Source organism: Ictidomys tridecemlineatus, chromosome X, assembly GCF_052094955.1.
Source record: "Ictidomys tridecemlineatus isolate mIctTri1 chromosome X, mIctTri1.hap1, whole genome shotgun sequence".
NCBI lineage: Eukaryota > Metazoa > Chordata > Mammalia > Rodentia > Sciuridae > Ictidomys > Ictidomys tridecemlineatus.
Window position 1 is genome coordinate 49,377,333 of NC_135493.1, and position 24,946 is coordinate 49,402,278.

At 35.9% G+C, this 24,946-nt stretch overlaps 1 protein-coding gene across 5 annotated transcripts in view; it reads left to right on the plus strand.

Moving 5' to 3' along the window:
* The first annotated feature begins 9,165 nt into the window (after nt 1-9,165).
* The window catches only part of Pcdh11x (protocadherin 11 X-linked), a 694,600-nt gene continuing 678,819 nt past the window's right edge, over nt 9,166-24,946 (plus strand). For 4 of the 5 annotated variants that reach the window (XM_040283706.2, XM_040283708.2, XM_040283709.2 and 1 more), the window contains exon 1: nt 9,167-9,660. The gene's annotated coding sequence lies outside the window, so the exon portion shown is untranslated. Of the gene's footprint in view, nt 9,661-24,946 lie in introns of all 5 variants that reach the window. The other variant, XM_040283707.2, reaches the window with a different exon arrangement.

Genomic DNA, 24,946 nt, shown 5'->3' on the forward strand with positions numbered 1-24,946 from the left:
CCTAACTCCAATTTGTTCTTCTACTGCCCCATAGAGCTTTTGGACCACAACACACCCATCGTCATCATTACCTTCTCCACTCATAGTTCCTCTTCATATCTCAGTCTTCACTACCTGAAGTAGAGTCTGGCGAGTTGAAACAAGTTAGGATTTTTGGTATAGACTTTGAAGATGAGTTTGTAAATTTTCACTATTTTCTGTTTACATCTTTCTTGTCTTTCTAGAATTTGCAGGTTGGAATTTTTTTTGAAGGTAATGGTACCTTTAACTCCTTTTTTTTGCTATCACTTTAGCTTCTCACCCTACTACTCTTTTTTTTCATTTTATTTATTTATTTATTTTGTTATATATATGACAGCGAAATGCATTACAATTCTTATTACACATATAGAGCCCAGTTTTTCATATCTCTGGTTGTATACAAAGTATATTTGTACCAAATTGTTGTCTTCATACATGTACTTTGGATAATAATGATCATCACATCCCACCATTATTAATAACCCCATGCCTCCTCCCTTCCCCTCCAACCCCTCTGCCCTGTCCAGAGTTCATCTATTCCTCCCATGCTCCCTCTCCCTACCCCGCTATGAATCAGCCTCCTTTTATTAAAAAAAAAAATTTCAGCATTTTTTGGAGGGATTGGATACCTTCACTTAGCATTATCTTCTCTAACTCCATCCATTTACCTGAAAATGCCATGATTTTATTCTCTTTTATTGCTGAGTAATATTCCATTGTGTATATATGCCACATTTTTTTTATCCATTCATCTATTGAAGGGCATCTAGATTGGTTCCACAGTTTATCTATTGTGAATTGTGCTGCTATAAACAGATTGGTTGTGTCCCTGTAGTATGTATGCTGTTTTTAAGTCCTTTGGGTATAGGCCAAGGAGAGGGATAGCTGGGTCAAATGGTGGTTTCATTCCCAATTTTCCAATAAATCTCTATACTGCTTTCCATATTGGCTGCACCAATTTTCATTCCCACCAGCAGTGTATGAGTGTACCTTTTCCCCCCACATCCTCACCAATACTTGTTGTTGTTTGTCTTCATAATAGCTGCCATTCTGATTAGAGTGAGATGAAATCTTAGAAAGGAGCACTTTACCATACTGAAGTACATGGAGAAAACAAAAGAAAGTGGAATGCAAGAAATTGTAAAATTAATGGTAGTGATGTTGAAAGAGAGAAAAGAAGTTTAAAAGAAGAGAGAGAAAAAATAAAGAATTCCTACTGCCTTCCCTTCCTCAGGTCCTTAATTTTCATTTTTTTTCCTATTTTTAATGTTCCATCTTCTTCTTCCTTATCTTCCTTCTATGAGATCCCAGGTTACTGATTCCTACATATGCCTTAGAGACAGAAGATTATCTTTGGTGATTTTTGGTCTTTGTTTATTTGTGGTACATGGGATTGAACCCAGGACCTCTGGACTGCTATAAATGTGTTTTGTCACTTAGCTACATAGCTGGTTATGCCTTTTCTAGTAGTTGGATAGAACTCTAAGTTAACTTTGTTAAGATTTTATTGTACTATAATTTATAGCTTCTTGGGACAGCAAATCTAATTTGACAATAAGATATTGTTTATCTGAAAATTTCATAGTTGTAGATTCCATATCAGGCCCAAATGGATCTATAAATTTCAACAAGCAAGCATTATATTTCAGAGAAATTTATATTATTTTTATGAATGGTTAACTCAGAGACACTTTTGAAGACGAACAGACTAGGATGACACAAAATTTAAAATAATAGTTAATTTAGTAAAGATTTTAGTAATACTTAATCCTTCATGAAATGTTAGTTCATAATATTCGCTGACAAATTCAGCCTAATGCTTGCAATATTTTCATTATAAGTATATAATTCTTAAGATTGTTAACAAACTTTGAAGATACATGCTTCACTGTTATTGATAAGCTTTAAGTTATCATACATCTTGTCTTGTAAATGGGCTTTTAAAATATTATAGCCTTTTCAGAAATCCATTCAAGCTCTTCTCCAAGTGATCCTTGTTTAAAAAAAAAAAAGTAGTAAATTCAATAATTCACAGGATTTTGGGAAACCTGGCTATTTAAAAACTATGACAAAACTAATTTCACATTTTATAACATTTTATTTAATATATAAAAATGATTGTTATATTCACATGTAGTTTTTAGAGAATAACTTATAATTGATGGAGGTGGAAGTGCAGGTATAAAGAAATTCAGTTGCACTGTTCAAAATAATAAATTTCTTTGAGTAACATATCATTTATTGTTATGAATTTCAAAAGGCTTATCAACATAGCCTATCCACTTCTGCAATTTACATAGAAAAACTGGTACAAGAATGTAAAGCATAAAATGTAAAGTTAAATTCATGATATTTTACTATTTGAAAGACAGTGCTAAGAATGTTGTCCTTTTCCAGCAGTGAAACAGATAATATTTCACTGATAGTGAGCCTAGAGACACAGGAAAAAGGATTGGTGAAAACTAAGCAAGGTTCTAGGTATCAGATCCTGACCACTGGTACTAGCTGTGAGTACTAGAGTGTTCTCAGATAACTGAGGTAGATGACTGATTGTACAAAGTAGGCAAGTGGTTTGTACATACAGTAAAACTTAAGATTATTGGATTCACCACAAGAAAAACTGAACACCAAAAAGAGATTGAGTTTTTAAAAGTTCAATTAGAGCTGGGCATGGTGGCATACGCCTGTAATCTCAGTGGCTTGGGAAGGTGAGGCAGGAGGATCTCAAGTTCAAAGCTGGCCTCAGCAGAAGCAATGGGCTAAGCAACTCAGTGAGACCCTGTCTTCAAAAAAAAAAAAAAATAGTGCTGTGGATGTGGCTCAGTAGTTGAGTGTCCTTGAGTTCAATCCCCAGTACCCAAAATAAAATCAGTTGAAAAGGTGGAGATGTTTGAAAGATTCTTTATACTAGAGAAGATGGAGGGTAATAATAATATTCACAGTAGAAAGGATCTAGCCTGATTTGCGTAATATTTTTTTTTCCTTAAAATGAGAAACTTCTATGCTTCAAACCCGTTCCCTTCACTATCTAGCCTGTCAGAAAAGATAACTCCAATTGGATCAATAGTGTGCAAAACTGCATTTGTGGTTTCAATTTATTTATAATATACTCAAGAAAGAACAATTAATTAAAAATGTAAACTATCTTTCCTTTCACTGGAAATTACAATGGGTCAGTATTCTTTACCTTATATGAAAGGAAATCTAAACGGGATAGTTGAGAACAGATGCATTTTGGCAATTAAGAAGAATCCTGTTTATATTTTACCCAAAGACAGAAACTGACATTTAGCTAAGTTTTGATGATGGTGAAATAAAAACTGTTCAATCTGAAATAAAAAACAGAAATCCTACATATATTATCTAAATGCAGGTCTAATCAGAAGTAGTCCAATCAATGAAATATGGCTCAAAACAGTCCTCCATTAAACACTTTGCTGAGTAAATCACAACCATCATTGTTTTAAAAAGTTAAAGTAGTTTTCTTTCATTTCAATAAAATACACAGTGTGTTTGTTATCATACATCAGAAAATAGAACTGATTTCACAAACAATACAAAAATTAAATTGGCTCAGCTCATAGTTATATCTTAGAAATAAACAGGCTTAAAAAGTAAGAAAGGCTCTGAATAGTATGAGATTAGTCCAAAATTCCTGAAAAAAAATGTATACATTCATCTATCTCTATTTAATGTTTTGGAAATATGTGATTATTTCCATATGCCTGTGTGTTTTCTAAATTTAGGGTGGTGTCTGATATACTTTTCCTAAAGAGATGACTAGATAAGAATTTTGGTAGGATCGAAAAATTCCTTCTAATATTTAAAAATCAACAAGGAAATTCTGCTTTTCTCAACAATCAAAATCTCTGGGTACCTTTCACCTCACCATGCAACATCTGGAAAACTCTTGCCAAAGCCTGCCCCTAAGGAAACAAGGACAGAAACTGTTAATAGCATTCTGATCTTTCTGTTCCTTAAAAGACAATTATTTCCCCTGCTCATGTGCTGCTATCAAAATGCAGGCAGATACATAGATGGAAAGCCTCATCTGATACAGTCTGCAAGTACTCATCTGAGAAAAATGATAGTACAGTAGGAGTAACAGTCTGTACTAAAAAACAGCATACTTATGGACAACACCATAGACCCTTATACATTTAATCGCACTCATCAAACTTCAGTATTTTAGCCAAGTTCATCCATAATTTCCAAATTCTTATGAAAGAAGCTTGGCTTCAGCTTCTGTCTACTACAAGTGTGAAGCTGTTCATGTCTAGAGGGGAAAGAATCTTATAGGACTTGATTACCATAAGATTGCCCCCACCACTATGTAAGTGCAGAAGTTAGTTGCTTGAGTAATCAGGCATTTCTTAAGAAATATTTCCTCCTTGGAAGGTCCTTTTTCTGGTTCTTTTTTTTTTTCTCTCATCCTCCCCTCCTTCAGCTTTTAAGTTTTTCTCAAAGCAGGAAGCCATTTCAAACTTTTCCCAATTATTCACTCAAGCACTATAGCAAACTTCTAACAGTCTATACTAAAAAACACACGCTAGGCAAGTGCTCTGCCACTGAGCCACAACCCCAGCTCCACCAGCAGACACTTTAAAATGTTATTATATATTTTTTAGGTGTAGATGGACACAACACAATGCCTTTTTTCAGAAAAATGAGAAATTATATCCCATCTGATTCAAATGTATGATATGTCAAGGTCATTGTACTGTCATGTGTAACTAATTAAAACAAAAAAACTGAAAAAATGTTTATTATTTTGGTAATGTTTTAAAGCTAATACCAGTACCAGAAAAAACTAAAAAGAAAACTTACAAGTCATATCCAGGAGGAAATGGAGAAGTGTTAGTTTCATTTCACAGGTATGCCCTTTTCAAATTCTTATAATATATAGTAGTGGAGAGAGGGAAGGATATTGAAGACTTTATTCATCTTTCTAAGCTTTCACTAATAGCACCCTCTAGTGTCTCCAGGAGAGCTATGCATTGGTTATCAGCTAAGTACAAAAACTGCAGTTGAAACTACTGACAGTACAGATCTCTGTAAATACCAAGCTTTCTCCGATCTCTACATTTTTAGTTTCAGCAGAAGTTTATTTGCTGTTTTTATACCTGTATCAGTTTCAGTCTTACTTTCAATTGTGACTAGAGTGCCTCAACACTACAAATTTCTACCAATTAAATACAAAAGCACCCATACTAATATTAGTAAAGATGCTTGGAATTGAAAAAGTCCTTTTGACTTTCAAAGTACTTGCTTATCTTTTATCATTTTTGTATGTCACAATATCGTCCTTATATTTTCCACAACAAATATATGTTTGGTTTTACTCTTCGAAAAATAGAATGATTTTACTTGAGATACAAAGAAGTAAATTCGTAATTAAGATTTTCAGTTTAGGCAGTCCCTATCCCAGTTAAATTTTATATTATCTTTTAACCTTATATAATGCTTTATTTAATAAGTCTTGCAAAGTGACAAGTCTTTAACCTAATATTGGTCATTGTGCTAAGCATTTTAAGTACATTATCTTATTAGAAAGTAAAGGACTAGAGGTCAATTTATCTGTAGTCACACACTTAGAAAGTAGAAGAGCTGAAAGTCTAAAGTCCTTTTCTTAACTATTAGGTACTATAACCTCTACTAATTATAATTATTGTTGATAGTTTAACATAAAACATAAAAAATATATGGAAGTATTTTATCCAGTCTTACCTACTTTCCCAGTAGCAATTATGATCTACTGATTACAACATTTATGCACAATATACACTGCAAGTTGTTATGTACAGCACAAAAATAAAGGAATTTGGTTTAATGCAAAGTTGTATGATGGATAAAATGTACTTGTCATCTATTCCCTTAATGGTATATTCTCTCTGTGTAGGTAAATCACAATCAGATATAGATTGCTTGATAAGAGGTGTTTCAATGTAAGGACAATTGAAATAATGGAATGTTTGATTGGCCTCATCGATCTCATTTTCAAAGTGGTTTTGCCATAGAGATAAAATGTACATGGAAAAGCAGTTCCAATGCTCTTCTCTTTGTGTCTTCCTTTACTAGTACACAATCAATCCTTTTTCAGATTAATACATTATTTCTCAGTTTTAATCTATTTTTACAGGCCTAAAACCATCCTTACTCACTAAGGTTTGTAAAAATCTCTGTTTTGATCCACTATATAATCATATAATGGCCTTTTAGCTTAATTCTAAGAGAGTAGGAAGGTTTCCATGTTTATGGGATATATATTACCATAATTTCACTTTTATGATCATAGCAGAATCAAGGTTCAGATTCCAAATTGGCACATTGAAAAAACAAAATGCAATAAATATCATAGTTATTATATAGTAGTTCAAAAAAACAGATTCTCACAGTTTTTTTCTCTAATTTCAATTTTTAATGCAAAATACATCACACAATCTGATGACCATATGCTGAGAGACAGCAAAATGGACTGGAAATAATATGAGTTTGAATTTCCCAATCTATTTTTATAGCTATAAAATCTTAGGCATTTTACCTAGTCCCTGCATCCTGATTTGCTTAAAAAATGAAACTAATAATATCTACCTCATAAAAATGATTACAAGGATTGATAGGACAATTTATATAATTGCAGGTGGTGCACAAATGCATTCAATAAAGTAAAGTCCTTCTCTCTGTAAGCAGAACAGAGTCTTCATCAGTTCTTTTAGAGTTATAATGCCAAGAGTTTTTGCAAGGTGTTCTGGCTTTTGGCTATTCCATTGCTCATTGGTGCCACCATCAGTCAGAACACAAGAGAAGAGAAAATAAATTTTTTTTTCATTATTTTCAGATGTGGAATTCTGTCAGTCTTTTCAACAAACTGAATTTCTTGAATGATTTTCTAGGTTACTCAGTTCAACTAGTAGAATCGCCTTGGTCCATAAGTAATGATTCTACTCTAGAGAAACCATTTTTTTATTGTGATATACACTTAATATTAAAGGTTGTAGTCTAGGCTACTGAGGAATCTAGATTATCAAGGTCCCTGTAGTTGCATTTAGGATTTATACAGTCTGAATAGAAATGAAAAATCTGTACTATTTAGCTCCACAATTTTGTGCAAATTTCCCAAACACTATGAGCACTTCAGTTTCAGCAAGTGTCATATGGACATAATTCTGTCATAATTATAACTTCAAATTCTTCAGAACAGCCACTGAATACTTCTCTCCCCTTGCCCCAGATTGGGATGAAAATCCTAAGAAATCTACTAATTGGGGTCTAAAGTGGGTGTTGTGAATAATTAGTAGAACTCTTAAAGTAATCATGGTGTGGCTTTACCACACTGGGCTAGATCAGTGATTTTATTTTCTTTGAGTATCTGCCATCCCCTATGACAGAGTCTCATCTAGCCGTGCAAATCCCAATAGTCAGAGCAGCAACCATTTGACAGCTTCTTATTTCATCACCCAGACATTTCTTTGCACCCAAGAAGAAGACAATGCATGTACTAGATACTATGAATAATAGAGGCAGAGTTCAAAGGGGAATAAAATGTAATGTTAAAGTGTCTCCCTAGACCTGTGCAAGCAAATACTTGCTTTTGTTTTATTTCATGCAGACTGCATAGAACTGCAGTGCTGATGTTTCTCCCTGTAGTGGTTTTAGGTGTAAAAGATAATGCTGCAGAAAAAAAAAAGTGATGTGAGGAAAATTTAAACCAAGATTTTAACCTTTAAAAATATCAGAAATTTGAAGGAAGGCAGTTAAGAATATGGAGAGGAACTTGCTGGGGGAGAAGTCATAAAGATTTTCCCTTCAATTAAAAAAACTTTCTGTGAAAAAGCTCTTAGGGAAAATCAACTCATAATAATTAGCAAAATATTTCCTTCTTGATATTCTATCCCTATGAAGATGTCATTTCTCATTCCATTCACTAAGCAATAAATTTTAAAAATGGATCCTGTGCTCGTGGTGTAGAAAACAGTCTACTTTTTTCTCCTTTTATTTCTGGAAAGAAAGTCTCCTTTCAAAATCGAAGCACAGCACCAGAAAAAAAATAAATTTTTCTGCAGGTTAAACACAGAAGATGAATTATTCCCCCCCAAACTCAACACCTTTGGAGAAGGTAATTTAGAGAATTCACCTGTATCGTTCTCTGGCCTCTGGGTCAATTTAAGGATTTGGATAGTGAAACAACAATCAGAGCAGACAAGCTGGACAGGTTTTGATATTGCTGCCCTTGATTCTTGATACTCACCACACATCTGATCCATAATCCATAAACATTGTCCCTAGTAGCTCTTATAGTCTTGGGAAACCTGGCACCCTGATGCCCGCCCTGGTGTCGCCCACTAGGCAGCGAGAGTGTGAGGCAAGCACCAGCCTTAAGCTCTGGGCTGGGTTCCTAACTCTCTTGCATCCTTTCCTACCTTGAAAACGCGCTGTCCACACCCGTGATGATGCCTGTCCCCAGCAGCAAAGCGACCAGACCCCCACCAAAGCATCCCTCAGGCAACATACCTGCATAAGCTCACTCTTACTTCCCTCTGGGGTAGCCAAACGCATATCTCTCCCTCAAATCCCTCTTTTTCACCTCCCGACAATGAATCTGGAAAGGCAACCAAGGTACAGACACCGCTAACAATTGAATACGATATATGCAGAAATAGCCTGTAGGTTCAAACTGCGTCTTTGTCTGGCTCCTGCCCCTACTTCCACTAGTCTGCCTTAAGTATCCTTTGTATGAGAAAATGGTGCGGCCGAGTGCTTGTTCTCTATATGGAGTCAGGGCGAGCAGGGGGATCTTGAGAAAAGCACACAAAACAGAAAAAAATCAAACTTCTGTAAGATAATGTCAATGAGTGAAACTTAAAGGGATGACTAAGAGAGCAATGAGTGGAGGACTGAGGAGAGCAATGAAAGTCCTCGTTTTTTGCTCCTGAAAGCATGTTCCCTGAAAGCGGCGCATTTTTTTCCCAGCAGCTCGTCCCACACGCGAGTGTGCCACCAGCACGCATTCCGCCTTTTTCCCAGGGCAGCGAGCAGTAACTTCCTAAGCTTACCTCTATCTCGCCCCCGCCCGTCTCCCTAGGTTCTCCGTCAGCCAGGAGGGGCCGCCTCCAGAGCGACGGGGGATGTTGGGTGCTGGGAGTGGGGGCCAGAGGGGGGTACCCGGCAGTTGGTGCTGCGCCATCCCCTCCCAGCAGGCGGCCCGGGCACTGGTTCACTTTTTCCTCCCCACTCCTTCCACTCGCTCACCCCCTTTCCTTCCCCCTTCTCCCCCTCTGTATAGTCCCACCCCCTCGCCAATAAAAAGGGCTGGCTCGGCTCTGGCTCCTTGCAGTCGGCGAACTGTCAGGGCGGGAGGATCCGTGAGCCTGAGCAGCACTCAGCGGCCCGCGCGGCAAAGCAGAAGGCAAGCCTAACAGAGTGCACTGAGTGGCAGTGGCAGCGGTGGCACAGGCAGCCCAGGCAGTCCGGGCAGCCCAAACAGCTTCAGAAACAACCTCTACTACTCCAGCTGCTCCGCGGACTGCGAGCTGTGGCGGTAGAGCCCGCTACAGCAATCGCAGTCTCCGTGGAGCGGGCGGAAGCCTTTTCTCTCTTTCGTTAACCTCTTCATTCTACTCAAAAGGCGTCGTTCACTGGGTAAGTATTCTGTCTGGGTGCCAGAACAGACTGCGGCCGGGGAGGCATGACATGTCCCGCATTTAGTGCGTGGAGATTGCCTGCTGCCTATGCTTGGGATCTGGACTATGCGCACAGGGTGGTTTCAAAGATGCTACTGGTGTCCTCGCTTCCCCCTTTTCCCCTTCTCTTCCCTAGAGGTAAGAGAAAGAGCAAATCCAGTAGGTGAGCTCAGAAAGAATCTTTTTTTGGCACTGCCGCGCTTGGTTTAGTTACTTTGTGAAAACTCTTACTTGTGTCAGAAAAGTGTCCACACATTAATTTCCCAGCATTGGCTGTGCAAAAACGTCTTTCACTTTAACAGATATGGCCAGTTTCCGCTTGGCTGAATGAAACTCTAAGATTGGGGCAGGTGCCTAGAAAAGATCGCTCCCCAGAGCCTGGGGAGGGGTCCGAGCTGAAGGGCATTGCCCTTCAGCTTGGCATCAGCCTCGTACTTTGCCAGGCCAGCCCCGTTGCGCTCCTTTCTCTGGGCGCTTGGGTTTGGATCCCTTACACACTGGCCCTAACCCTTGGGTATGCGACCCTTGGCGCAGAGCTAAAGAGTTCTGCATACCATGTGGCACACAGGATCCCTCTGACCATTCCTTCTGGTGCTCACCTCCTGGCCCTTCCTTCCCGCCCTACTTGCAAGGCTGTGCTCACCTGCTGGATATGGAGAGGGTAGGTGTGGAAATTTCTGCCTCTTATTTCTAAAGCAACTTCTTATATTTGCATCCCTGAAAAACGGCGTACTGTTTCCATTTTTTTTTTAATGAGTGTAGCTGAACCATAAAGGGTTCCTCTTTCTCTGAAGTAATGACTTGTATTCTATTAGCCAAAAACTCCCACCTATCCCATAAACATGATGTTTTCTAAGAGACCCGAAAAACTGTTTCTCTCTCCACAAAGGGGTTTCCAGAAGCTTGTAGCCAAAAAACGTCTCCTTTTCTCTCTCTCTCTCTCTCTCTCACTCTTTCTCTCTCTCTCTCTCTCTCTCTCTCTCTCTCTCTCTCTCACACACACACACACACACACACACACACACACACACACACAAATGCCTCTTAAGAGCGTCATCGGAAAAAGGTGACTTAAAAAGCAGGTACCTGGAAAAGAGCATATTTCTTTAGAGACTCAAAAAGGCAGAGCGACAAGTCCTGGGTTGAAGACATGACTTACAGATGAGCACTTGGTAACAAATTTCGCCTCCCGGGGGCAGTCACTATCCCAGACCAAATAGCAGAAGCCACTTCTTTGCCTCCTCCAAGGAAGGACTTTCAGAGCTTAATTGATGAAGGCTCCTTTGCTTTCAGAATGATATATTGCAAGGTCGCTCTTTTAGACGCCTTTGAGGCTTGAGGTGCAGGGAGCTGGGGTGTGCCTGTGAAGTGTGAGTGTGCGTGCGCGCCTGAGGGCTATCCCTCATCTCTGTGAACGGAGTGCCCTTCCGAAATGTTACCTTGGGGCCTGGGAATACAAACTTGCGCCACTGCGGCACACATCCACAAAGCAAAGCCATGAGAGAAGAGAAGCCAAAACAAAAGAAAAAAAATAAAAGTACACCCAAACAGTAACAAACATTACCCCAAAAGTGTCCTTGCTTGCGTGGAAACATCCACAAACGGGATGGATTTAAACCTAGCCTAGGAGCTGTTTCTGTACAAAGGATATTTGATGGGGGGTAAAAAAGTGGTAGAAAATCCGGGTAGACGGGAAAGAGGATAAAAAGATGGGAACAGAGCAATTCAGAGGAGCCGCGTGCATAGTCCTAGCGCTGCGACTGGAAAACAACCTGAGGAGCTTGGGGAGAATTGGGAACGCTGAGCACAACACCTAAGAAGGTGTCAGCGCTTTGTAACTTAAAGCGACCATCTTCCTCCACCTCCATAAAAAGTAAAACGGTGTGACTTAAAAAATGGGGAGGCGTTTACTTCCAGGCACCTTTGTAACTTGGTAAAAGACTAAATGGAATTCCACTTTTAATCTTGTTTGAGACAAATTCTCACAATCAAGGAGGGAAATCTAAACCTCTGTGTTATTCTTTCGTGTGTGTGTGTGTGTGTGTGTGTGTGTGTGTGTGTGTGTGTGTGTGTTGGGGAAGGCGCATTTGAAGCAAGTCGAAGTAATAGTATATGTACGTTTCCCCCTTTCTTGTCTTTGTCTGGTTCATCTGAGACAGCATGGACTGTGTGAGGGCGGTTTTGACGAAAGAACCAAGAGATGGACGTGCTAAGGTCTAAAGATACCTTTCTTCCCTCTGCTAAATTAAGAACTGCCGCGTGCAGCTCCGTGAGCCGAGTCCCGCCGCCGAGTCCCGCCGCCGCTGCCAGGGCGCTGAGCTTGCCAAGCAGCACTGGAGCGCCTCCGCGAGTGAGGCCATAGAACCCATTTCTCCAGTCGCCTTTGCTTGGGCAGCCCCTCCTTCTGGCAATGATGTCAGCGGCAGGGAGGCTTGGCGGGCAGAGAGGAGGCTGAGAGGCGAGTCCCAGTTGGGCGCGCGAGCAGCCCTGCCCCGCGCGCTCCCTGCGCGCAGCCGCCTTTGCTTCCCTTAGTTCCTTCCCGCGCTCCCGCTCACGGCCCCTCCCTCCAGCTCCCTGACTCCCCAAAAGTGCGCTTTGGTGCTGAGGATGGGGGCTGCCACCATGGGCCACCGCGGATTTTGAACCCCAGGATCACACCGAGATCAGGGTCTTCCCCCACCCTTTTTCCTCCTTCTCCTAGCGCTCCCGTTTCTCCCCTTCAGCTCGCACCTTCACTATTCACAATGAATGTACATTTAGCGGCATTTTAGAGGGCAAGTTTTTCAGATGTAATAATAATAGTTACCAGTGCTAAATTTCCGCTGTTTTCTCCCCCGCCCGCGGAAAGGAAGAGGATGTGAAGACCACGGCTTCTTTAAAACCGTGCGGCAGTCTCTTGTCTTCCACAAAGCAAGCTCCCTAGAAGGGGAGATTTGTCTTCCCAAAGAAATGGTGCGGTGGGGGAGGGAACGATCGAAGGCATACGCTCAGGGTTGGAAGTCCCCTTAACTGAAAGAAGGAACTGAAAATTGGAAGTTGAGGAAGGAGAGGCTCCAGTCCCTGCTGCTGCTACTGCAGAGGAGAGGCCACCGTGCTCTTTATTGTAAGACTGCGCAGTCACTTCTACAAACTGGCGCGCCAAAATGGGAAGATTCTGGAATAGGTTTACAAGACAGAAGCCCGCTGCGGCTTCCCTACTGAGCTTGCCGCTGTCTTTTTAAGGAGTAACCCCCCACTTTCCTAATTTGACGCTAATCCGTTTTCCCTGATTGCGGACAACTCATTCTTTATAAAGCTCGCAGAGAAGGGCCATAGAATGCAGTGGGAGAAGGTTGCACAGGGCCAGAGGGAGAGGATGGAGGCTGGGCACGTTGGAGGCATCTGGGTCCTAGAGCTGAGTTACTTTCCTAAGGAAATTACATTCCAGGAGGTTCACAATAAACTGCTTAGCTACTGTATTTTGGTTGGAGGCAGGTGGGAGATGTGGGGGTAAAGGGAGCAGGAGCTAAAAATTCCTCAGTTCTCCCCACTTATTTTTCCTCTCCCTTTTGGAAGGCTTCCTTTGCATGATATATCACTGGCAGCAAAATTAAAGTTGCTGTGAGTTTGAAATACAGGAATGGGAAATAAATTCAGACCAAGCATAAACACACATTTTCTAGATTTCAATCATTTTTTAAGGATCTAAAGGCCCGCCCGCCCCCCTTTTATCACCAGAATGCTATTCTGATGGACTTCCAAGTGCTGTTGGGTATTGGCAACTGGAAGCTCTGGAAGACAGGATTGCAGATTTCACATTATTCTTTCTCTCAATATTAAAAACTTTTTATTTATTTATTTGTGTGTGTGTGTGTGTGTGTGTGTGTGTGAGAGAGAGAGAGAGAGAGAGAGAGAGAGAGAGAGAGAGAGAGAGAGAGAGAAAGAGAAATTCCTGATAGAGAGCTATCAGACTGCTAGTGGCAGGAAGAAATCTGGTAAGGGATTTAGAAAGCATAAAACATTTCTTTTCTCTCCTCTCTGTGCAAGCAGCCCACAACAGCCTTCAAGCCAGGATTTATAAGATTCTTGGGGGAGCAAGGGGAGGCACACAGAGGAGGAGACTTTATATAAAGGATGGCTTTGAGTTACATTGACAAAATAGGTATGGTGGCCACATTTTCTATTACTAGGAAAGGAAATTTTTCAGATGATGAAAATTTGATTGCTAACTCTTTCCAATAATCTTGCTTCACATATTTTAAAGAAGGTCTCATCCTTTATTTATTCACCAAAGAATCTACAGACATTAATTAGTCACCTACTACCTGTGCCAGACAATGTGATAGGTTCCAGGAATAAAAAAAGATATTATGAAAATAATGTGGCATGGCTCTCTTTGATCCAGAAGATTACAGGAGCCAGGATACAATGTGATAAATGTTCTAGTTGAGTACAGTGGAAGGAAGAATTATTTTTTGTTAAGAGGTTTAGAAAGATTCATAAAATCTGTGTTTCTCTGACTTTAAAACATAGCTACTCTAGTTAGTGGCTAGCCAGGAAGTAAATTTGGAAGGTTGTGCTGTACACAAGGGTCTGTGTGTTGTGCAGAGGGGCTTTGGAATTAAAGAGTATCTGTGCTTTATAGATACAGGCCACCTTTACAAAAATTTCAATCAGATATGTTATAGCAGCAACAAAACAAAGTGGGACTCTTCCACAGTAGGTGGCACACAGTAGAAATATTGTTTTTTCTTTTAATAAATAATTGTATAAATTGGTGTATTGAAATAGGCCACCAAGTTAAGAAGATTTTATAACAGCAACCAAACAGGGCAAACACTGAGAGCCTAAATAAATCAATGAACTAAGAAAGGAGAGAATTATTCTTTGGGGAAGAAAATGTTTCTTTAGTCAGCAACATCTAATTTTATCATTTTACTTATCACAATTTCCTGATCCAGCCTTCCATATACTTCCTATTCCACCAAAACAATACATGCATTCTGTCCTAGACACTTGCACTCCTTTAGGCATTTTGAAGCATACTTATTTCCTGCATCACCATTTTGCACACATATTCTTGCTTCATCCCTGCACCCCTCACTTTAGATTTCTCTCTACCATAAATTTAGAGGTTGGATTTTTCCTACTCCACATACTAGCATAAAGCTCTATCTTGCTTCTTTTTCCTTTCCTCAGTCTTCCCTTACCCATTCTTCCCTATATAAATTACCCCACTAATTTTTCCATTCCTATCCCCCTTTTATAACCTCCTCCCCATTAGCCAGTTGGAGTCTTTTCTAGTGACTTCAAAGAAACTTTAAACAAATAAAAAGCAACTTTTATTTCAGAGTTGCTTACAGATTTGTCAAATTTTCTTCACCATGAAGATTTGCTGTATTTTGCTGTTTTAATTTCAAACAAGATATTTAGTGGAATTCTTCTGATTTTTTTTTTTGTTATGCCTGTGAATGTCAGTTTTCCTTTGGTTTCAATCGTACTCTGGGGACTATTTCATACTTTTCTTGAATTTCTCACCCCATACTCCTGACACCGTTTTTCTGCATCCTATCCTTTCTGGTGTGCCTTCTTCCAGTGGGTCATTCTGTTTATGTTTTCTGTAAACAAGCATTCTTTTTTTTAATCCTTTTTTCTTTTTGCTTAGTTGAAATATTTTGAGAGGGTGCCCCTCCCCAGCAGATCCCTCCATCTGCCCTCACACAGAATTTTAAGGCCGTTGTCAATGTGTTTATACCAACATACACAGTTAACATGTCTTCAGAGACAAAGGAACCCACGATTATCACATTGTCCTTTTCTCCACATTCAGTGAGGTTGACTCAACATTTTGGGAATGGGGAAGAAATAAAGAATATATATAAAAACATCAAAGATGTGAGTTTTACCTATGGGAAAAAAATAAAATATATATGTACATTTAATTGGATTGACTTTATAGCATTCCAAATTATATGTCATTATCTGAGCAGAATTCTATTGTCTGAGGACTTTATTGATCATTCAGTATGCAGAATGAAGAAAACTAGGTAAGATGCCTTGATATTCTAGACTGATCCGAAATGTTAAATTAATTAAATTAATCTAATCATGTTTGAAAATGGTATTATTTTTCTATAGAAGTTCTTCATGAAGGCATCATCCCTAAAATGTGGCCCTCTTTTATTAAAAGAAAACATAAATTGACCTATGTGCCATGGTCCTGCAAGATTTATGCCCTATGCAATGTTAATTATAAAACATAGGGTTTAGAGATAGAGCAAGCTATTTTAGGGTGAAAGGAATCTTTTGAGATTGTTACATGTGTGGAAAGTCTGAATTTTCATTATCAAACGGTAAAAGAATGGAAAAAAAAGAGTCTTTTACAATTAAGACTTTGAATTGGAAGAGTGACTTGCCAGAAATCATAAATGTTTCTATTGTCTTTTACACTCTAAAAATCCTCAACTGTTCAAAGATTTAAACTGCCCTTTTAATTATCTCTAATATGTTAAATATCAGATCAATATAATACATTTTGAAAGTAAGAATGATAATGGTTATAATCATTTCCAGCACAAAACAGAAAGAATGATTTTGTCCACCTAATCTGCTAATTGTGACTGCTGTGATTTGTGTAAACAAATAAAAAAGCAAAGAAAAAAAGAGAGAAAAAAATCCCTGCAGAGAATTTTTCTCTGTTAAAACTGTTTTAATCATCTAACATTTCTTTTATCAAGGCAATAATGAAATTAATTTGCTGATGTATTTTAATCAAATAAAATGGAAAATTCATTTTTCAGGTATTTAAGTGATTAGAATGCAAATTGATATTTGAAAAGATCTTATAATTCAGTTACTATTATTGTATAAAATGAAAATCTTACATTGTTTTCTGCCACATTTTTATTTGATTTATTATCCTAGTTAGCACCTTCAATATGTATTCTATATTTTCTATCATTCAGGAAGTAATTATATTATTATAGTCTCATAAAAACGTTGAATAGGAAAAAAATACTGTATGGTTACAGGTCTTCAACTAGTGGAGAGACTGAAAATCAGGTGGGTGAAATCAGTTAAAGCTATGTAGTTAAGAAAGAGGGAATGCCTTAAGAGTTTTGCTGGTCTACAAGTTGGGGCTTTTCCTAACATCCTCTCTTGTTTCCTTTAGCATACTTTTTCAAAGTTCTGAATGTAAAAAGAAAATAAAATGCAACTTGGATTAAAAACTAAAAATCTCAAAGATGTGTATACTTAAGATTATTAAAATAAGTTTGTCAACTGATTGTCTATTTTCATTGTATTCTTAGATGTCTTTATCATTTAAAAAGTATGTAGTGAAATAATAGACTATTGAAATGATAACTGTATACATATTCATCCATTCCCTTCATTTTATTTATAAGGATAATTCAAATCATAACCCATCCTAATGCCACTTCATAATGATTGAGTTAACTTAATATTTAGTGCTTTATCCTAATTTATATTTTTAAAACATCTGTTTTTTACATGTGATTTATTTTAGGAGATATTTGCCACTGTTTTTAAATAGCTTTTTTTTTGACATATCATCTTTGAGACAACATGATTTTGGTAGCCAATTGTATGTAGATTTGTATCATGTTGACCAAAAGGATATGAAACTTCCAATATGGAAATCATTGTCTGTTGTCTTCAGGATTATAAACTCTTCTTCACCTGTTTTGAGGTAAATGGTAAATGAGAGCAAAGGGTTTATTTAAATTGTGTGAACATCAGACATTTTATGATTTGTATTTCATTATATCTAGAGAGTGGTCTTGGGCAAATAATTTCACCTCCCTGGACTAGTTTCCCCAAAAGTGAAATGAAAGAGTTGTAAATTTCAAGGCTCTTTCCGGAAGGTGGGAGGGATCATGTGATGGTTTACAAACCGTGGTACATAATGCATTTTTTCCTTGTCCTTTGTTTGGCTTTGCAGGTATTACCAGCTTCACTGCATTGCTTCATTAAACATTGATAACTAAAACCTACAGCTTATCCAACATTGCAATACTTTAGATGTGGGTGTTGGACAGGATTGTGAAGAATAGATCTTAAAGAAATTTAAGAAAGAAACTTCTTTAAGAAGTTTGCATTCCAGTAGGGCAGGAACCAGAAACAACAACACAATAATATACAGTCACATTAAATTGAATTCAACACATATTTATTGTGCATCACTCTATACATTATAGTTAATAGATTCTGGAAGTGGAAGAGACCAGAAAGACAATTTATTCTAAACCCTATAGTTTACAGAGAAAAACAAAACAAAACAAAAACTAAACTAAAGCTCACAGATATGTAATGAGTGCCCAATACCTAAGGTACTGAGTATAGATTGTTTTGCTTCCTATGTAGATGTACTCCTACTTCCCAATATGTTTAGAAATCCAACTCTATCATGTATAGCTTTTTAATTATGTTTTGCTAAAATGCAATAATTTCAAATCTTTTCAGCAAGTTAAGTATATTCAAGATTTGTTTGTCTGATTTTATTAAGCAATTTCAAACTCAGATTAAGATTTACAATATGATGTTTTATATACTTTGTTTCAAATTGAGATTATTAAAAGCCTCTGGTTGGTGCATACTAGGTTATGAAATATACTAAATGAGGTCTTGACTTTCAGACTAAGTGGATAAAATAAATTATCAATGCATTAAAAGATGTAAATAATTTAAGTTTAAAAAATGACTAGAAAACCCATCTACTGAAGATGGCTAGAAATATATATTCCTGGAAGGATGGTGTTATTTTTGTAAGTGCCAATTTATCTTATGGACAATTTATCTTATTGTCATTGTACATTTTCCTGAAGGTTTAAATTTAGCTTAGTGAATATTTTGAGTGAATTTCCTAAAATTTAATCTATTTACTACATGATCTTATTCATTTTGCCAAAGTGTGTGTGTGTGTGTATGTGTGTGTGTGTGTGTGTGTGTGTGTGTGTGTGTGAGTGTGTTAGGGAGTATAGGTCATGCAAAGGTAGGCAGGCAATATATGTTAAAGCAAAGCATTCCTTTCTTTCCTGAATAACCTTACACTGCACAGTGCTTTAATTTACTTAAAGAAAGAAGGGAAGGGGGAGGAGAGAGGAAGTCAAGTGGAGAAGAAAGAGTGTTATGTGATAGGGCCTGGATTTCAGTTTAGAGTGAAACATGCAACCTTTTTGAAACAACCTATGCTGGCTTCTCTCTTTCACTTCTAATATTATAGGTTTAGAATGTATTAAGTGGAATTGATGATTGTTTGATAATTTACTAGAATCAAAAATCTTCCATACCATATAAATACATTATTTTTTTTAAAAAGAAGCTTAAGAATGGGTAATAACCCCCCCCCCCCACATACACACACACATACAAGAGGAAACCTTTACATGTGCTCTGACCTGGCTCTGTGGTCATTAGGCAATATTTCCATTGTCTTTCTCTGTAAAACAGAAAATAATTTGCATAGTTTAATACTAACATTTCAGCCTTCACTCAGGCTTCATAGTTCTTACAGCTCTCCTTGTCTGCAGCTTTTCTTAGTCCATGACCTTAGTTTTAATGTCCATGAGATAAAGCAGTTATAATATATCTTGGCCATTTCGTAATGTGAATGAATGCAAAGCCTGATTACTTGGAGGGGGGAATATGAATCTCTTAAATACCACTCTTTCTGAATGCCTCAGGATTGCATATGAGAATATGGAAAATGTGCAAAAATAAGGATAATGGTAAAAAATTATATAGTTTAGTAGCTATAACAGAATCAAAGGACATTCTAATCAATCATCATCACTGCTAATGATGTGTTAAATTCCAATTTATAGGAAGTTACACTGTATTCCTGTGCTTCTAAAACTTTAATGTGCAAAGGGATCCTCTAGAAATGTTGTTAAAATGCAGATTCTGAATTTGTAACTTCTAATTGAAGTCTCAAATTCTGCATTTTTAGGAGCCAGCTCATAATCTGGTAAAGAATCATGACAAAGGTGAAATAAACCAACAGTAACAGATTTTTTTAAAAGATTCAATTTAGGTATTTTGCAAAAAAAATATATATATATAAATTTAAGAAGTCAAATAGATATATAATTATTTGCATTTGGATGTTAAAAATAATTTTTAACCTTTGGTATAACTATATCAGTCAAAGTTGTAGTTCTGAATAAAACCAGGCTGTATATGAATACATTTATACTGTTTAGAAAATGAAAACACAGTGTCACCAGTTTACATATATATGTATATCTATCTATCTAAATCTATCTATCTATCTATCTATCTATCTATCTATCTATCTATCTATCAATCATCTAAAAAATGTTGAAAAGCTTTGAGCAGTTTCAGTATAGTACAGTTCCTTGAAGATCCTAATTTGTAAAATATTGAATGTTAATATTTCAGTTAATAATTAAGATTCAGAACAAAATAGGCAGCTGAGTTTTCATTTACCTTATTTTAATTTTTTCTTATTAGTGTCTCACATTTTGCAGGGCAGCAGCAACAACAACAACAAAAGCAGGCAAGGAAAGACGTTTTTATATTGTACTTACTATTTGCCTAAGGATACTCCTAAAAGCAGGAAGAAATTTTAAATAGACATCATGCTTATTCCTTTCATTACAACTGGATTCTTATATTAGAATATAGCTCCTTAATGTAGGGGAACCATTCATTCATAATCAATCTAGGACAAGTTCCATAGTTCTATTTCTTTAATATATATATATATATATATATATATATATATATATATATATATATTTGTTATAAGTTGATACAATACCTTTATTCTACTCATTTATTTATATGTGGTGCTGAGGATTGAACCCAGGGCCTCACATGTCCTAGGCAAGCATTCTATCGCTGAGCCACAACCCCAGCCTCCATAGTTCTATTTCTTTAAGTGTAGCTCATCTCTGTGTGGAACCAGACTCAAATTAAAACATGAAATCTAGCTACTGAAATGAATCAAGTTTGAATGTTTAAACTGTTTTTGAGGAAGCACATTTTAGTTGTGGCAGAGTTAGAGAAACATCTGAAATAGTTATCACTTCAAAAATGATATTCATGTCTTAATTGTGGCATTGGGATTCAGAAGCCACCACCTTCCCAGTGAAACTGTATGTCTTTTGTAAGCTCTGATAATTTAATAGCAACAGCTGAGCTTGTTTGGTGGCAACATAAGGATCCCAGTGAACTACGGGGCCAATTGGAAAACAGTGCTTTTTTTTAAGTGCTAAATGAACTTGGGTGTCTGCCAAAATTGCCTTGGATTTCATTACTCTTAACATTACTTAGTGTGCCTGAGGAGGAGTATATAACAACCAAAATACCATATAGCTTTTTTTTTTTCCCAAAAAATATACAACAAAGGAAAGAAATATGGGAAACAAAATAAACATAAAAAATAACAAACCATCTTCAACTCTATTTTCAAGGAATAAAAAAATCCACCCCCTCTAGGGGTAGAAATATTATTTCTATGAACTTTTCACATGTTATTCACATTTAAGACATACTGAGAAAAAACTAATTTCAATGGCAATTAAAATATTAAACATTTTCAAAATGAATAAAATGTAAAAAACAGATTTTCTCAGGATTATAACTAGAAAAATATGAGACTTATCTAGCAAATATTAGAAAAGTTAAATATATTAAATAAAATGCTATTATTTGGAGTAATCCAATTCAGTTATGTAATATTGAGTCAGTTTTCCCTTTTCCTGCTTCAGATTCAATATGAATATAACTTAATGGTATGAGATTTTTTTAATTAGAGGAAAATACTGATAGTGATGAAATTTTTATTATAAATAACATAATTTTAGTTTATATATTTTTACAAAACAGTGAAAGTTGAGAAAAATTAGCCAGATGATCCCATATAATGTAAATCAACTGTCAAAGTACAAAAAATAGCTAATAATATGAAAGGATTACAAAAAATCTGTAGTTGTATTAGTAAGGAACTGACTTTATTATACTCATTAGGAAAAAATTGGAAATTCCACATTAAAATCAGATTGAAGGATAAGGATTGAAAATTCAGGTAATCACCATGCTTTAAAGAAATGTGAGACACTCTGAAGATGCAATATTAACATATCCTTTAAACACTAAAACAGTGATAACAAAAAATCACCAAAGAACATGCTTTAGTGCTAACTAAAGCTTTTGTTTTCAAACATATGAACTAAAAAAGTACATTTCTCATGAAACTTTCTATTAAATCAAAAAATGTATATATATATATATATATATATCTACTGTATATATATATATGTATATATATATATACATATATATATATATATATACAATAGATCTCTCTTATCGAAAGATGCCTGAAACTATGCATAGAACCAATCCCTATATGTAGAGTGATGTTTTATATTTTTCCTGTATGTACATACCTATGAAAAAGTTTAAAATATAACTTAGGCACAGTAAGAGGTTAGCAATAATAATTAATAAGAACAATTATAATATATTCTAATAAGTGTAATTTAAACTTTATGAATTACCTATTTCTGAAATTTTTTACTTAATATTTTTGGACTTCAGTTGGCCATTGAAAACAAACTACGGAAAGCCAAATCACACATAAGGGGGGCTACTGTACTTGAAAGAGCACTTCACAATAACAAAAATGGCAATATCACAGGTTGGTTTTAATTATGTGAATAATTAATTACAATTTCATTGTAAAATTGTTTTGCTTACATTTTAGGGTTTTGTGGATTTGATCTCAAAACAATCTTATCAAACACGTATTATCACCATTATTTCTTTTGACACATGAGGAATGAAACGCAGACAACTTTTTTTTCTAAAGGCTATATACCTTTTAAGTGTCGTAGACAGTACTCAGTCTTGTGATTCCTGAAGTAATGTTCATTTCATCAATCAATGTATGCACTAATTTTTAGGTCCACATATGATTAAGGGTATATATCAAAGAAAAATTAACAATGTATTATATTTAACCATTTAGGAGTTTTGAATTTGTATTTAAAAGTTTTGGAGAGCACTCATATAATTTTATTAGACATAATTAGGGTAACATACCTACCCTGGAGATTTAAAACATGTGATAACATAAATATATCACAATATAATAATCATAATGGAATAGAAAATAAGGCTCTGATCAAATTAATAAGACATGAGTACTAATATGGGGAAAAATAAGATTTAATTTCAATTTAAAATATGCCCAGAAACCAGAGACAAACTCTTTAAGAGTTTTCTTCCATGTGAAGGTAAAAATATTTGAGAGAATAGGCCTGGAGGGAGAGTATGTGGGAGAAAAAAGGAAATCTATTACTGCTATAAATTCATATACAAAGTGTTAAATAAAAAACTAAAATACATTACTTTAACTCAGTCTTAGCAAGGCTTGCAATTATTACCAAATTCGGGAGGTTTCAGGTTTCTCCTTTTATCTGAATTATATTTAAGCATTTTCATAATATAGATTTTTTAATAGTAGTTAACCACATGGGGTGAAGTGTTTTACCCACTGGGAGATCACACTTCTTTTTCCCTTGGAAGAACTAGATTATTAGAAGGTATTACAAAAATATCTTGTTGTCAGAGAAACAAACCTTGTTTAGCTTTCCTAATGAATCTCCTGAGAAAATTAGAAGACTTAAAAGTATAAGTGATGACATATATTCAGTCAAAGGGCTACTGAATATAAAAGATAAAACCTATCCTTTTCATAAAGTTTCCTTAAAACTACTGTTCTTCTACAAAGCATTGGTATTTATTTGTGAGCCTATTCTTAACAAATCAAACTAACTTGTGAGTTAAGTGGGGTAGCCACACTTAATCCTCTCCTCTTTCTTTTTCTAATTTCCTTTTTACAAAAGGAATGATCAGGTTTGTCCAGATTAGTTTAATGGTTTGTCTCAGTCAACAAGTTAGTTAGGAGTAATTTTAAATTCCTTGAACTTTTTACTAGGTCATGTAGTTTGGGTTACTACTTATGGATAACTTAGCCTGGGAATTATTTGGTGATTTGAATTTTTTAAAAAAATGAAGTAAAAGAAAGAAGATGCTTCTTAGGTAGGGAATCAAATTAGAGTTAACTTTTCTCTATAAAAAATGGAAATTTTGATAAGATACTCAAGCTTGACTGAATTATAGTATGCTGAAGTAATTCACAACTATCAATACTTCCAGGAAACTATATTTAATTTGTTTGCTGCTAGGCTTTTCTTTCTGTTCTTATTATTACTGGCTTCATATGGAGATTCTAGCACTATTTCATTGAAATACATGTTCCTAATCATGTAATTTCCTGGAATTTCTAAATTATTTGATTTTTTAAAACAAACTTACAATGTTATAAATTTTTTTGTGCATAACTTATGCACTTTCTGAAGTAACTTACTAAAATGCAAATGCTATTTAAGTGTAAATTAAGATCAGTTACACCTACTTAAGGAGTATTGTTTTTCAGAATATTCCATTCATTTTGAAGTGACTTGTCCAAGGTTAAAAAAGCTGCTTAATCTCCATTTAGAAAGGAATTTAGGTCTCCATGACCATTTTGCTGTCATTATAACATGCTGTTACCTCTATTGCTATAGGAAAAGTGATACAAAATTTAAAAAAAAATAAATGTATGATGATTATGTAGCCTGAAATGTTTTAAGTGCTACAACTCATTTTGTAGATTTGAATAGTAAATACCAAGTACAAGTGCATTAAGTAGCAAAATGGACTCTTTTTGTACAACTAAATACTTAAAAATACTTACTCATTAAGTAAAAAATCTAAATTACATAAGGTGATAATACATAATTTATAGCATTTGCCATCTTGAATGTAAGATATATGTCCTAAACCAGGTTTTGAATTACAAGTTAAAATGTATTGAAATTGCTCTATTTCAACATATGTCTTGAATCCTAGAAATGTGTTTTGAAGAAATACTGACAATTTTATAGTAGACTCAACTTGAATAGCATGACTCTGTGAATTAGGACCTCAAAATACATTGATGTAAAGCTTTAAAGTTCCATAAAAACTACTAAATATCCAAATTATGGAACTTACTTTTTGCTTATTTAAAGAAAATTAAATATTTTCCATGTTTATTCTAAAGGTGTTTGCTTTCCTGCTAAAAATGTCTAACACATTAGGCTTTTAATAGATTAATGGAAAAGAGTTGCAAACTTTTGCTCAGCAAACACACCTTTAAAGGTCATGCTATTTTAACAACTTTTGGTTAA